A 15,549-nucleotide genomic window follows, 5' to 3' on the forward strand; every position below is an offset into this window, starting at 1 on the left:
ATCTATCTATCTATCTATCTATCTATCTATCTATCTATCTATCTATCTATCTATCTATCTATCTATCTATCTATCTAAGCTTTCATATGACACTCAGACAGTGGGCTACGACTTGCCTTTTCACAGCGACTTTGATATGTGACAACTTCTTTTTTATTTCGGCACTGTGCGACTTTGTGAACTTGAACTTTCGAGTTTCTCTGACACGCTGTGTTACTTGATCAACTTCCTTTTGTTGTTTATACCACTGTTTAAACCAACAAATAGTACGTTGTTCCTTGCCTCCACTTGGTATTCTCTGAAATTCTTCTATTTTCCCTCGTGCTTTTGCCATTGCCTTTTCACAGAAGGTTGAGCTTAAGGGCTATTTATATTGATTTGCGTATTCAAAGAGGTGTAATTCTGGGAGGAGTTGGGGCGGGACAGCAGGTGCGTGCACTTGCATTACTTTTCTCGCTGACCGGGATTTATTTAGCGGAACAACGTGGAAGTTGGCGTACACACAGATTTATGCATCTGGATTTTTTTGTGCGTACGAACATTTCTGCTTTTGTGCTTACGCCATGTTATAGTGAGAGTTCTACGCACGGCGTTATACATGAGGTCCCAGGACTGCAGAAGCCCCAACTTAGATCTGCAGCTCATTTCAGTTTTCTGTACTCACAATCTTATTCTCCTAATCATGATCCAAAGCATGTGATTATTGATGAGGACAGGCACATACACTAAGTTCAGGTTCAACGTTTTGTCGTGTGAATGTACAAAATACAAATAAATTCTTACTTGCTTGTCTCCCAAATACTAATAGCAATATTGCAATGCAAACGACTGACAATGAAAGAATAAAAACTGGCCCTGAAGCAGGTGGTTTGTATACTAATCGATTCAGTAGCACTTGAAAGAATGCGTTTCTATCAACACCCTCAAAAATAGCAGAAATTGGAGGTGACCACAAGAAGAAATGTAGCAAAAAATAAAGTCAAATAATAATAATAATTCAAAAAACAAGACAAATGCAGAAAAATACACAGAATCATTACAGGTGCATGGAAGTGACCCTGAAAATTCTTTGCTTTTGTTGTACTTCTAAATAATACAGGTGTGACCTGTGGGGAGCATCTCAGAGCCCCAAACCCCCCACACATCTGCAGAAACAGAAGTTGCAGGTTCAAATGATTATTTACTTTGTGAGAGATCTGGGTTCACCTTCTGGGTCCTCCCTGCGTGGAGTTTGCATGTTCTCCCCTTGTCTGCGTGGGTTTCCTTCGGGTGCTCCGATTTCCTCCCACAGTCCAAAGACATGCAGGTTAGGTGCATTGGCGATCCTAAATTGTCCCAAGTCTATGCTTGGTGTGTGTGTGTGTGTGTGTGTGTGTGCCCTGCGGTGGGCTGGTGCCCTGACCAGGATTTCTTCCTGCCTTGAACCCTGTGTTCGCTGGGATTGACTTCAGCAGACCCCCTTGACCCTGTGTTAGGATATAGCGGGTTGGATAATAGATGGATGGATGGAAAGGTGATGGGTGTAACAGAACAAGATGCAGAGGACAGGAAGACATAGAAAATGATGATCTTCTGTGGCAACCCCTAACCGGAGCAGCCGAAAGAAGAAGAATTTTAAAAACTTACTGTGCAATAGGTTTGTTCTTCAATTTTATTCAAGCACATAATTTTTTTCCCCTTCTTTTCTCATTCAGTCTTTTACAGACGAGCGTTGTCATTCTCTTAAAACTCCAACACCTTTGGGCAAGGTGAAGTGGCTTTCTTTATGTAGAACTTGGGTGTACTTCCAATGCTAACATACTGTACCCAGGAAGCAATTCCAAGTTAGGCAGAACCTTTTTAAGACAAAGTGTTCTCCTCCCCACTGATCCCCCTTGTTGTGTTTTAGTCAAAGTCCCCCCGGCTGGGGTTCAAATGTCTCTTTTTTTTGTATGTTTTGTTAATTTTTTATGTTAATGTTGTTATGTCTAAGTATCCTTTTCTAAGAGGCAGGGCCACCAGTTCATCACTGTCAACCGGCTGACCTCAGCTCTATAGATTCTGAGGAAAAAACACAGTCGCTTGTGGTTTGTTGAATACTTTGGTGTTGTAAGTCTGTCTGGAAATTTTTCTGTGCTTTTGTAAATTCTCTAGACTTTTGTCTATCCTTAAGATTTGTATATTGGGAGTTGTTTGCCTTGGATTACCTTTGCCTTTTCAGGCAACCCTTGCAATGCATTTTGTGCTCACTGTTTATAGAACATTTTTGTATAATAAATATTTTTGTTTATAAAGACTCGTGTTACTAGCCGGGGTTGACATTTCCTTGTCCCCCTGTGTGCATTTCGAGTAATTTATTGAAGCTTTTATACTTGGAAACTCCCAGTTTACATCACCTCTACTGGCTTCCAAGAAACTGAGCAAGGCAACTCCCATGCTGCCCTGCAGGTCTGCACATGGGACATCTACCTGTGGGATGCTGTCATCTATTATTTTGGGGAGCACATTGCCCTAAGAGACTGCTTCCCTTCATTTATCCATCATATGTTCATCCCATGCAGGAAAGGAAGCATTGTCCATCACAGCCAGGTTGCCCAGCTGTCTTTGCGGACCATCAATTATAGATGCCTCCTGACTGGGTAAGGAACCATCCAGCCTGTCTGAGATGCCAACCAATACATGTCTTGTGTGCCAACAGGTCATAGAGTCAAAATCTCAAATGCCCTAAAATATCAGCAAAAGGAGAAAGTTAGTCTACTCCTCATTGGACTCGATGTTCAATTATCAGCTAGAAACTTCATTCCAGGACACTAGGGAAAATGTCGAACTGGTTATAATTAGTTCCTCTTCGGCATTTCTAAAAACCATCTAGTTATATACCTTATTTTGTTTACAATTGTTTATTTTGTCATGAATACGCTTCCATGCAGTAGGGGGTTGTAGTAAGCCAGAGGTCATTGCTGCATTGGACACATAACAGGACATAATAAAACAGACTCAGTTATACTCTTTAGGTCTTTGAACTGTTGGAAGAAAGACAGACTCGTAGAGGGAGACCACCCAAATTTCACATACTGTAATTCAATCAGGGTACAAATATTGTGAGATGGCAATACTACCTGAAATGCAATTCTGGTGCATTGCCCCTGTGGTATGTCATTCTCTGCAAAAGTATTCTCAGTCAATCATGCACTCGTTCTCAATTTCGTTGATGCTGCTTTATGTAGCTATAGTATAGAGTAAGACCAACTGGTTATTAAAGACCTGTCTGAGGTTTGCACGCTCGATATACCTGCTCACGCACAGCACTGGTCGACCACATCTGGCATCTCGAACAAAAAAAAAATATGGTGATGAATATGTGTCTCGAGCCGACCTCTGCATAAACCTTAGCCGCATTCCTGCAAGCTGCAGGACCCCAGAGCTACGGCGCTGCGCTCAGTGAACACGCCGTTTAGAAGGAGGGTCGTCACTCCTAGTAAGGTCTCTTTAAGAAGTTTCCGGTAATTTGACACTTGGAAAAAAAAAACGCTCTCTTCCTTGGAGTTACCCAAGCCGACAGTGCAGTATCCAGCATCAACTTGAAATCGCATCGCACCATAAAGAGTATAGCTGTTCTGTTATTTTTATAGCAGGAGATTGATTTTTTTTTAAATGTGAAGCATGCGGCGCCGATAGCAAAACCAGTTGATACTAAATTAGTGTTTTGTGTTTACAGCCGCATGCAGCTGCAGGGGCGTGCTGCCTGAATGATGACAACATGAATGGTCTTTAATATCTTATGGAGCATAATGCTGTCAAGAGAAGCGGCACTGCGCTGCGGTTGATACACATACTCCTATACATTTTTTCTTCGATGAAGGAGGAGTGGTGAGTATTGAAAAGCAGGCTCGTCATATCTGCGCCGGATTCGCGCAATGCATGTTCGCATCTGCACTCGGGCTAAGCGGGGCAGGTTGGGCTGGCCTAGTGGGGATGCACTGAGGGCTGGCTACGGGGGGTTTATTTATTTGGGTGGATATGCATGCACATATTGCCACAAGCGGATTATTATAAAAAGTATGTATGTTAAAAAATATATATACAATATTGCAATAGCAATCCGCAACCGTTCGGTGAACAGTGACTCTTTGCAAAAGACGGAATCGATGCTATAAATAACGATGGGTCTTTTATTTCATTGTTTTATTTGGGGAACTGGTTGAGCCCGTAGACTACATACACAGTTGTGTAAAGCATATCTGTGTATTGGTATCCCAAGTGTTAAAGCGAACACAAAGATGATACCGTTTATTATTGGCATGTCTTCAACTGCCAAAACAATATTTTCTTTCATTTTCCGGTACATTATTATTATAATTATAAAATGATTAATATTTTGAATACTATTTCAGGAGGTACAGTCGCAGTTAAACCATGGAAACGGGTGGGCTGCAATGTAAGAGCGTCGTTGAGGAGCTTTGGAACCTCATGGAATGGTAGGTATGTGCTTTTCTTAATACATCAATTGTGGTAAATGGATTTGTGGTGCATTTTCTTTAACCTCATATTATCCCTAGTTAGTCAATGATTTATATCAGTATTTTGTATTGTGCACAAAAATAAGAAGAATATCTATCCATTTTTATATCCGCGTATGCAGTTCCGGTGCCAGTCCTGGTAGAACTGGACTCAGTGTGAGAATCAACTCTGGACTAGGCGCCAGTTCATTATCGGGCTTGTCCGCATTCGCACAGTCCTCGTAGGATACTGGAGGAGATCAGTAATATTTTACAAATGCTGTAATTTCACATTTCTGTTACTTTCTTAATCAGCATTCATTTTCATTTTCATCCCCATAATTATTCTTAGTTATTTTCTAATTACGTTTGAGCCCAGATTTTATCAATCTGTGACCCTTTTATGTTTTTAGGATTTCTAAACATCCTTTTGTTTTAAATTTTTTATCAATGTGCATTTAAGGAATTTGTTGTTATTCAGTTTTATTATCAAGTAATACATATATTTTTAAATATAGAAAAACACATTTTTATTGTTAAATAATATGAAAAAATAAAATGTATTTGCTTACCTAGTTGGATGCATTATACCATTTTCATATATGGTTGCAATATAAGGAAGCCTTAAACTGTTTTATTTTATGTATCTTCTTACACAAACAACTTTAGTAAGCTTATGTTAGTCCCTGCTACCGATAAAAATGAATTAATTATCAAAACCCATCTTATTTATCATATAAAATTAGCCCAATCCTTCATTCAATTGCACTAATTGTAAATGAAGTTGCGGCACAATGTTTATAATAAATGATTTTAGTCATTCACAGATTTTCTGAAAAATAATATATAATTAAGTCTTTTTTTTTACATTTTTAACTGTACAAAGTAATCATATTTTAATAAGTTGGGTATGTTAACTGAAGTGACAATCCTTTTTAACTGCCGCCTAGCAGTCTTGACCAGTATAAAGATTGTATCATCATTTCAGATAAAATGAGTGAAGAAGATATGATATGCGTAAGCTAGTGAATTTCCCATTGGGATTAATAAAGTATCTATCTATCTATCTATCTATCTATCTATCTATCTATCTATCTATCTATCTATCTATCTATCTAGTAAGAAGCAGATCTTTGTGATTTTTTTTTTCCTCCAAACCTATCGATGTATAAATTGTTTCTGGAAATGTATCACTAGTGTTTGATACATTGTTAATAGCACCATAAACAAATTATATTGTAACATATTTTAGGACACATTAAAATTAGATTTTTGAAGACAAAATATGTATTACTTGTAATACGGGCTACAGATATGAAAATGATCACCTGTAAGAGTTGTAATATGCAGGATTTCTCCTTTAAGAAGACTTTGTTTAATGGGAGTGCAATTTGTAGCTTACTCTGTTTACGCTCAAATATGATTTTCTTTTTGAAATTATAAAATGTGTGCACATATCCTGTGTGTTATGACTCCAGTATTTCGTGACATAAGCACAATTCACAAATGTAGATGATACCACCAAATTCCAGGCCAATGACATGTACAGTACACACAAAAGTTATGAAAAATCAGCCAATTTTTCTGAACAAAAGAGCTATTATAATCCCTTGTAATTTTTCAGGTTAATGTACATTTGAGTAAAGCCAGAAAACTGACAAGGCATACGTAAAGCAGTCTTAAAAGACTGGCAATGACAAATGTAAATCTAGTTTAATTATTTCACAGAAGTTATTTTGTTATGGTTAAAAAATTAGGCAGTGTCTGAAAATTATACATATTTAACTCTATTTGGGGTAAGATAAAAGTATTGTGCTCAGATATCAATGCCACCTACTTCAAAAATGCTGCATGCTAGCAAAGAAGAGAAAAGTGTCAGTAGCTTTAGATAGAAACTGAGCTTTGTGGATTTCTTCAGAACAGTTCAAATGAAATTGAGGACTGTACATCAATCGAGGATTGGTATTTTTTGCTTAACAATTCACAGTGCTGTTTTGCCTTAAATAAGTAACTATATTTGTAGGTACATTAAGGAAAAATAAATAATAAGAGCAAGCTCAACACACAGCCATTGCCACTCTAAAATGTATTGCCCTTAAGATAAAAAGTGTATAACATATCTACTCTCTCTCTCTCTCTCTCTCTCTCTATACAGTATGTATAAGTATATATATATATATATATATATATATATATATATATACAGTGGTGTGAAAAACTATTTGCCCCCTTCCTGATTTCTTATTCTTTTGCATGTTTGTCACACAAAATGTTTCTGATCATCAAACACATTTAACCATTAGTCAAATATAACACAAGTAAACACAAAATTCAGTTTTTAAATGATGGTTTTTATTATTTAGGGGAGAAAAAAAAAATCCAAACCTACATGGCCCTGTGTGAAAAAGTAATTGCCCCCTTGTTAAAAAATAACCTAACTGTGGTGTATCACACCTGAGTTCAATTTCCGTAGCCACCCCCAGGGCCTGATTACTGCCACACCTGTTTCAATCAAGAAATCACTTAAATAGAGCTGCCTGACACAGAGAAGTAGACCAAAAGCACCTCAAAATCTAGACATCATGCCAAGATCCAAAGAAATTCAGGAACAAATGAGAACAGAAGTAATTGAGATCTATCAGTCTGGTAAAGGTTAGAAAGCCATTTCTAAAGCTTCGGGACTCCAGCGAACCACAGTGAGAGCCATTATCCACAAATGGCAAAAACATGGAACAGTGGTGAACCTTCCCAGGAGCGGCCGGCCGACCAAAATTACCCCAAGAGCGCAGAGACGACTCATCCGAGAGGTCACAAAAGACCCCAGGACAACGTCTAAAGAACTGCAGGCCTCACTTGCCTCAATTAAGGTCAGTATTCACGACTCCACCATAAGAAACAGACTGGGCAAAAACGGCCTGCATGGCAGATTTCCAAGACGCAAACCACTGTTAAGCAAAAAGAACATTAGGGCTTGTCTCAATTTTGCTAAGAAACATCTCAATGATTGCCAAGACTTTTGGGAAAACACCTTGTGGACTGATGAGTCAAAAGTTGAACTTTTTGGAAGGCAAATGTCCCGTTACATCTGGCGTAAAAGGAACACAGCATTTCAGAAAAAGAACATCATACCAACAGTAAAATATGGTGGTGGTAGTGTGATGGTCTGGGGTTGTTTTGCTGCTTCAGGACCTGGAAGGCTTGCTGTGATAGATGGAACCATGAATTCTACTGTCTACCAAAAAATCCTGAAGGAGAATGTCCGGCCATCTGTTCGTCAACTCAAGCTGAAGCGATCTTGGGTGCTGCAACAGGACAATGACCCAAAACACACCAGCAAATCCACTTCTGAATGGCTGAAGAAAAACAAAATGAAGACTTTGGAGTGGCCTAGTCAAAGTCCTGACCTGAATCCAATTGAGATGCTATGGCATGACCTTAAAAAGGCGGTTCATGCTAGAAAACCCTCAAATAAAGCTGAATTACAACAATTTTGCAAAGATGAGTGGGCCAAAATTCCTCCAGAGTGCTGTAAAAGACTCATTGCAAGTTATCGCAAACGCTTGATTGCAGTTATTGCTGCTAAGGGTGGCCCAACCAGTTATTAGGTTCAGGGGGCAATTACTTTTTCACATAGGGCCATGTAGGTTTGGATTTTTTTTTCTCCCTAAATAATAAAAACCACCATTTACAAACTGCATTTTGTGTTTACTTGTGTTATATTTGACTAATGGTTAAATGTGTTTGATGATCAGAAACATTTTGTGTGACAAACATGCAAAAGAATAAGAAATCAGGAAGGGGGCAAATAGTTTTTCACACCACTGTATATAAATAAAATCCTAAGCCTAAAAGTGCAACGATTCTGGGCAACGGTTTTATGAGACGGTTTTATGTCACGTTTTTTATCACGCTTGAAATTGGGCTTATTTTAAAACCTACATATATATGTTTGGTATCATTCTTTTCAGAATTTATTGAACTTTTATGTGATGATAGATTTTCAGATTCTTATTCCATTTTTAAATTCTAAACTAAAATATCAAGAACTCACATCCTGGGAGACGAGACTTTATGCCAAGACATTTAACCATGCCTGGGGCCAGAAATAAATGACAAAGAGTAGATGACAAAGGTAGCTGTTGTACAGGCATTTAAATGCAGCAGCAGCTTGAGCAAAGAGCAGGTAAAAAAAAAAAACTGTATTTGTTCCCCATTGTATCACCGTTTAAGAGTGGGTTTCGGAGGAGCGACTGCATCTCCTTGGGGTGCGTTCAGCCCCCCTCTTCATAATACGAGCGGCAGAGACGCGAAGTGGCTGGCGTTTAGCACAGGCCAGGGGGGTTGGTGAGTGAAGCGAGCAAGGGGTAACCCCCTAGTTTACATATATAATTTCTAGTACACTCTGTTATTTCTTGTATATTATTTTAGAGATTCAAAAAACAGAAATGGCAAAAGGCCGCTAGAAAGTGATATTTCTGGCATATTTTAGCATTATGCCACAGTGGTTGGCACTACAGTATCACAATTTCAAATCTGTAGTGCTAACCACTGTGTTTGTTGTGTGTGGTTTGTATTTTCTCCCAAGTGTCTGTGTGAGGTTTATCCTTTGGATATGCCCATTTTTCTTTCACTTTCCAAAAGATGTGTATATTAAACTAATTCTGAACACTGTCCCTGATAGTATGTGTGTGCGCATTTGGGCCCTATGATAGACTGGTGTCCCACCCAAGATTGGTCTTGCGCTTGTTACTCCTGAATTAAGCTCTTTTCTCCAGCAGCCCTGAATTGAATTGAGTAGGTTTTTTAATGTTGCCTTATTTTAGTATAAATATTAGTATTGATACTTGTAGAGAAGAAGGATAAGAACTGTTAAAAGCAAACATGTAGAATATAATTTATACTGATCAGACAACTTTGTTTACTTCTTCTTTGTATTACGTTCCAGTGGTAATTTGGCCAATACACTGTAATTTTTTTTTTTTTTTTTTTGTTCTTTATTTCGCCTTATACAATTTCTTGTATTAGGAATTTGGTAGTTTTCGCATACCCCTTGGGGTCAGAGCGCAGGGTCAGCCATTGTACAGTGCCCCTGGAGCAATTACAGGTTAAGGGCCTTGCTCAAGGGCCCAGCAGAGTAGGATCTCTTTTGGCAGTGACGGGGATTTGAACCGGCAACCTTCGGGATACCTGCACAGATCCTTAGCCTCAGAGCCACCACTCCGCCTTAAATGCCAGAAGCTGTAGTTTGTTCAGGTCATGTTAAATATTTTTTACATCATATTGAGTGATGTATGAAAAAGGTTAACATTTATTACATACAGTAGTCCTCAAAGAAACTACTGATTATGCATGTAATCCATTAATACAGTATCTTTTTTATGGATGTTACTGTACACCAGGGAAATTGCTAAGGACTGGAAGATATCCAGAATTGTGCCATCATATAAAAAGCAGATTAGACTGACATTAGCAATTACAGGAAAGTTAGCGGAACTTATACAATACATTCAGTTAATGAAACTCATCATAAAGACAGGACAGGGATACGATTTTGTTGTGTAGGTGTGTTGACCGACATCAGCAGTAATGTTGAGTTTTGTGAAGAAGCATAATAAAGATGCTACATGAGATATTAATACTCCGATTGGATGCTTTGCGTAAATGTGTTCACAATTGGCTTGAATACAGTGGAATGGGGCGGAAGTTCAATATGTGCTGCCAGTATTGCTGTTTTTTTTTAGTTTATATAAATGATCAGGCAAAAAGTAACATGTATCTTCCTTTCACCTTATATGGTTTATCTAGCTGAGGCCCAAGGGAGCATCACCTACAAGGTGGACGTCAATCACCTTGTACCAGTCAATTGAGGGGCACCCACATTCTCTCATACTGAGCTAGTTTTGAATTGTAAGCCAACCTAATAGGCGCATCTTTGGGATGTTAGAGAAAAACTGATGAACCAATACAAATGCATTGTAAGGTGGACTGATATTATCCATTTTCCTTTGGTGTGGCACACAATACCTTTACTTAAAAACCAGCTTTCAGACACTCAAGATTCAAGAATTTCTGCTCGAGAGTCTCAGTACTCCAAACAGAGCCTCTTTGGAATGCAGCCTGTGCATCTTATCTGATAAAATGATCAGTCACAGACAAAGTGACACCCAGAGATGTCTTCTCGATAAACCATCTAAATACTTGATCAGGGACAAAGGGGCATAACTCAATGATGGGCAACATTTATGGACAAACATTGCACCAGTTGTCAACCAAAAGGTTGATCTTATGTGCACCCAAGAAACCAATAGCAAAATGTCTACTCATTCCATTAAAAACCATTGCCAGTAGTAGATCTGTGCTTTCTCTGTATACACACTGCTCTCAACCTGGCTGTAACTTCTGTTATCTATAGTAGGAATTCCATTGTCTAGGGTATGGCTGTAACAAAGACTGGAGCAATTCCCTTTTACTCTGAACGGCAACCTGGTGCTGTACCAGAGGAATGGAAGACTTGTCTGTATTGGAGTTAGATGAGGGTGCCATTAGTCCAAAACTTGCTAAGGAATAACAAGTTCACATGCAAGAGAGAGATCTCCATTAAAGCCACACGTTCATCTTGCTAAAGACAGGAGTTGACTGATTACCATCTGCCCAGCAGAAGTAACTTTGCTAGCAACAGAGGACATTGTATGTAAAAATCTTGTAAGGAATACTGCAGTACCTCCTGCAAATAGAAGGTACAATCAAGACAATGAAGGAGAAGCACTTCTGATCAACAAAAAAGTGCACTGATGATCTTTCCACAAGAAAGCTAACTCGGAAGGATTGGAGCAAAGCATCACCTGCACCAAATCTTAAATACACCTACTTTGATTCCAAGAACTATTCATTTTAACTTAGTATTTAGGATAAAGCTTGCTAATATATTGTGGCTTTGTCACTGTAATTGAAAAGTTGTAACCTTTGAGAAGGATAAGTTTTTAGCTGTTTTAAGTGTCTATCCCTAAATCCAGAGCAGCCTCACACATACTGCATGTGGGTATGTGTAAACCAGGGCAGCCTAACTGCGAGCAAATCAGTGGCACCTTCACTGTGCAGGTATTAGAAACTTTGTAACTAGCTAAATAACTTATCCGTCAACTTGTCCATCTTGACCACACAAATTGAAAGATCAGAATTCATAAATGATGTGCCTTTCTCTATTGAAGTTCAATTAAAGTAGCCTATTATAACATATTTTTGAGTTGTTATTTGTTTATATATTTATATACATAAATGTGTGTGTGTGTGTGTGTGTATATATATCTACTCTGTGTCTAGGATTCAAAAGTAATGAAAACTGTCAAAAAGACAAGTTTATTGAGCAAATCGGTACAACTAATTAATAGTCTTCAAAATAGGCACCTCCTGCATCAATACACTTTTGTAGGCGGCTTTTCCATGACTCGAAGGTGTCCACGAAGGCCTGTTCCGGGATGGCTACAAGGGCTGCCTTGACATTTGCTTGGATGTCCTTGATCGAGTCGAAGCGTTTTCCTTTCAGCGCTGATTTTAAGTGCGGAAACAAGAAGAAGTCAGAAGGCGACACGTCCGGACTGTAGGGAGGCTGGGGGACCACCGGAACGTTCACCCGGGCCAGGTAGGCGCTCACGATGAAGGCGGTGTGGCTGGGTGCGTTATCGTGGTGAAGCTTCCAGCTGTCCTTGATGTCCCTTCGCTTGCACGCGACACTTCTTTTCAGCCTTTTCAGGACTTCCAAGTAGTAAGCAGCATTCACGGTCTGTCCTTGCGGGACAAACTCGTAGTGGATGATCCCCTTCACTCTGAAGAAGGCAATGAGCATGGTCTTCGTCTTCAACGCGTACCGTTGCTCTAACAAACTTTCCATTCCGCCGTGTAACGCACTACCGCACAGGGGTTCCCGTCAAGGCCGATCCTACCGCTCCGAAAGCTCGGAGCGGTAGGAGCTCCGTTGCATTGTGAAGCCAACACCCACCGTCGCCGTCGCTGGCAAGTGGGGCGCGCGGCGAGGTACGTTCGCGTCAGAACAAAATGAGGCTCATTACTTTTGAATCCTACCCTGTATATATGTATGTGTGTATATATATATATATATATATATATATATATATATATATATATATATATATATAATCCTCTTTAATAAAATCCCTGTGTGCGTCTTCTGGTGAAGTGCGCATGCGTGATATTACTGTCAGAGAAAATTACAGGCGTTTTATGGAAATACAAACCCGTATTACTGCGAGAGGAAATTAAAGGTACACAATACAGTGACGCATATTACAGCCACATGCAAGCCAGTATTACTCTCAGAGAAAATTAAAAGCATATTACTAACGCGCATGCCTGTATTACCGGCAGAGAAAATTAAAGGTATATTACGGACGTACAAGCCAGCGGACGTACAAGACAGTATTACTGTCACAGAAAATTAAAGACACACAATACACGGCGGCAGCCCACGAAGAACGGTCAGCTCAGCAAGTAAACATCAACAAAAGAAAGGCTGAAAGACAAACTAAAATACAACCAACAAACAGAATGAGGACAAGGTCCCTTGCCATTTAATATAGACTGTTCCTACTAATGTTTATGCACTACTGTTCTAGCGCCTGTTATTGTAACGGGCTTAATGACTAGTATATATATAAATCCTAAGCCTAAAAGGGCAATGATTTTTGCAACGATTTTATGTGATGTTTTTATGTCACATTTCTTGTCACACTTTAAATCAGGCTTATTTTAAAACCTACATATACAGTATATGTCTGGTATCACTCTTTTCAGAATTTATCGGACTTTAATGTGATGTTTTTAGATTTTAAGATTCTTATTCCATTTTTAAATTATAAAGTAAAAAATATCAAGAACTCTCGTCCCGTGAGACAAGACTTAACCAAGAGTGCCAAGAGATTTAACCACGCCCGGGGCCGGAAATAAAAGACAAAGAGTAGGACAGCTGCTGTACAGGCTTTTAAATGTTTGAAGTGCCGCGCGAGATGCAGATCATGCAGATCATGCAGCAGCAAGGAGGTAAAAAAAAAAAAAAAAACTATTCACTTCCCATTATATGACCGTTTAAGAGGGGGTTTCGGGGGAGTGACCGCATCTTCTTTGGGTGTGTTCAGCCCCCCTCTTCACAACGCGAGCAGCAGACTGCCTGCAACTGGGGATTGGGCGCCAAAGGTGCCAAGGGGGCTTGCTCCCAGTATGTAAATTCCGACATCTGTATGCCTGTCCGCTTTTCATGAGAGATCTACTTAACGGATTTAGATCGGGTTTTTTTCTATAATTTGCTTGAACATTCCGGTTGATTTTGCGACTTCTCACATCACGCAAGTGAATCATAGTTCACTTGCAGGAGTGATATATTTGTGCTAATCCGAGACAGAAGCTATGGGCCGAGGAGGGGAGGGGGAGCATGACATCAAGAGTAGGGAGCTGGGCAGGGCCCTCCTCACTGTCCTGTTTCACTACTATGTGGGTGGAGCTGTGGGGGATGGCTAGTGTGTATATATATTTATATATATATATATATATATATATATATAGTATGTGTATATATGTGTGTGTATATATATAATATATATATATATATATATATATATATATATATATATATATATACACACAGTGTATATATACACAGTATATATATAATTTAATATTTGCATCTATAAATTTTGTTATTTGTATATTTGCAGCAAGCGTGTCTGGGATATTTGTTAGTCTATCACCTCATCCAAATCATAAGAGAGAAAGTAAAAGTTGGTTAAAATAGACTATGACTGTTTTATGAACTTTGTTCATAAATTGTATCAATCTGTTCATATTTCTAAAGTCCTTGCTGGAGGTGAAACAAAGATCCTTTACACATCCTACAACACAGAATGTGCAAACTCCCCAAATGCAGTGCCTGGGCTGGGTTTTGGACATAGAGCTCTGTAGCTGTGAAATATTAGTGTCAGCCACCGCAACACTGTGCTGCCTGGGTAACAAACAAGTTGGGTTAAATTTGGTTTTAAGTTCAAATGTTTTTGGTTTAAATCCTGGAAAAATTGTTTTATCTATTCTTGTTCACTGGCACCCTTCAATAGGTGGTTAACCAATCACTATTATATTATCTTGTAGTTAATGACCAGGTTTAAATTTCAGCCCAGTCACTGTGAGTTTTGTACCATTATAAGCCTTTTATATCTGTGTGAGCTTTAACCAGGTATTCAAGTTTTCCTCCCACATCTCAAATGCATGCATATTACATTGATTGCCTACTCAAAAAAGCCAAGTGTAACTGTGTGTGTGTGTGTGTCAGTATACTGTATGTCCTGTTAAACTACTGCCCCATAAAGAGTTGGTTTTTGCCTCATACCTAATAATGTCAGAATAGGCCCCAACCTCCCACAACCCTAAATTGGATTGGTTGGTTTCAGGATATGTATGTATGGATGCATGCATTCATTCATTTTCTGAACTTGCGTTGCCCAATACAGAATGTTGGATAGTTGGAGTGTTTCCTGCGAGCAATGCATGTAAGACAGGAACTAACCAAGATTGTGAAGCCGGTCTGTTGCATAGCACACATTCACACAAACAGGCCAGTTTTATGTTCCAAGTTTATCTACCTGTAGGTTTGGACTTTGAAATGAAACCAGAAGTACTGGATGAAATTTACAAGCACACTTGGAGATCATTCAAGCATCATACAGATTACTTTGTGCCAGGAAAGTTATCCAGGATAGCCTCAGTGAGGTGACACCATGTTACCTAGTTATAACTGTATTTTTTTTATTTTAATTCCTCTTAGACTTGCTTGGTTCACCTACTGTATGGCTCACGTTGAGAGTATTCATGTACAAATTAATGTGCAGAAAGAACTCTGCCAGGGAAGTGAGGCCCAGTGGCTATCGAGGGTTTGACCTCTGTAATGTATTCCTCACTGATTATAAGACGTGTGTGATTCACTTAACCTTGTTTTTGCTTCAGGTATAGAAATATGTAAACAATTTTTTTTGTAATGTGCTAATCATGAGGTGGCATTTACTATAGAAAT

At 39.0% G+C, this 15,549-nt stretch overlaps 1 protein-coding gene across 1 annotated transcript in view; it reads left to right on the top strand.

Annotated features, from left to right (window-relative positions):
• The first annotated feature begins 3,301 nt into the window (after positions 1 to 3,301).
• tlcd4a (TLC domain containing 4a) overlaps positions 3,302 to 15,549 on the top strand; it is a 74,417-nt gene continuing 62,169 nt past the window's right edge. The window contains exons 1-2 of the mRNA XM_028811122.2: positions 3,302 to 3,849; positions 4,374 to 4,457. The gene's annotated coding sequence lies outside the window, so the exon portion shown is untranslated. The remainder of the gene's footprint in view (positions 3,850 to 4,373; positions 4,458 to 15,549) is intronic.

Source organism: Erpetoichthys calabaricus, chromosome 10 (genome assembly GCF_900747795.2).
Source record: "Erpetoichthys calabaricus chromosome 10, fErpCal1.3, whole genome shotgun sequence".
Taxonomy (NCBI): Eukaryota; Metazoa; Chordata; class Cladistia; order Polypteriformes; family Polypteridae; genus Erpetoichthys; species Erpetoichthys calabaricus.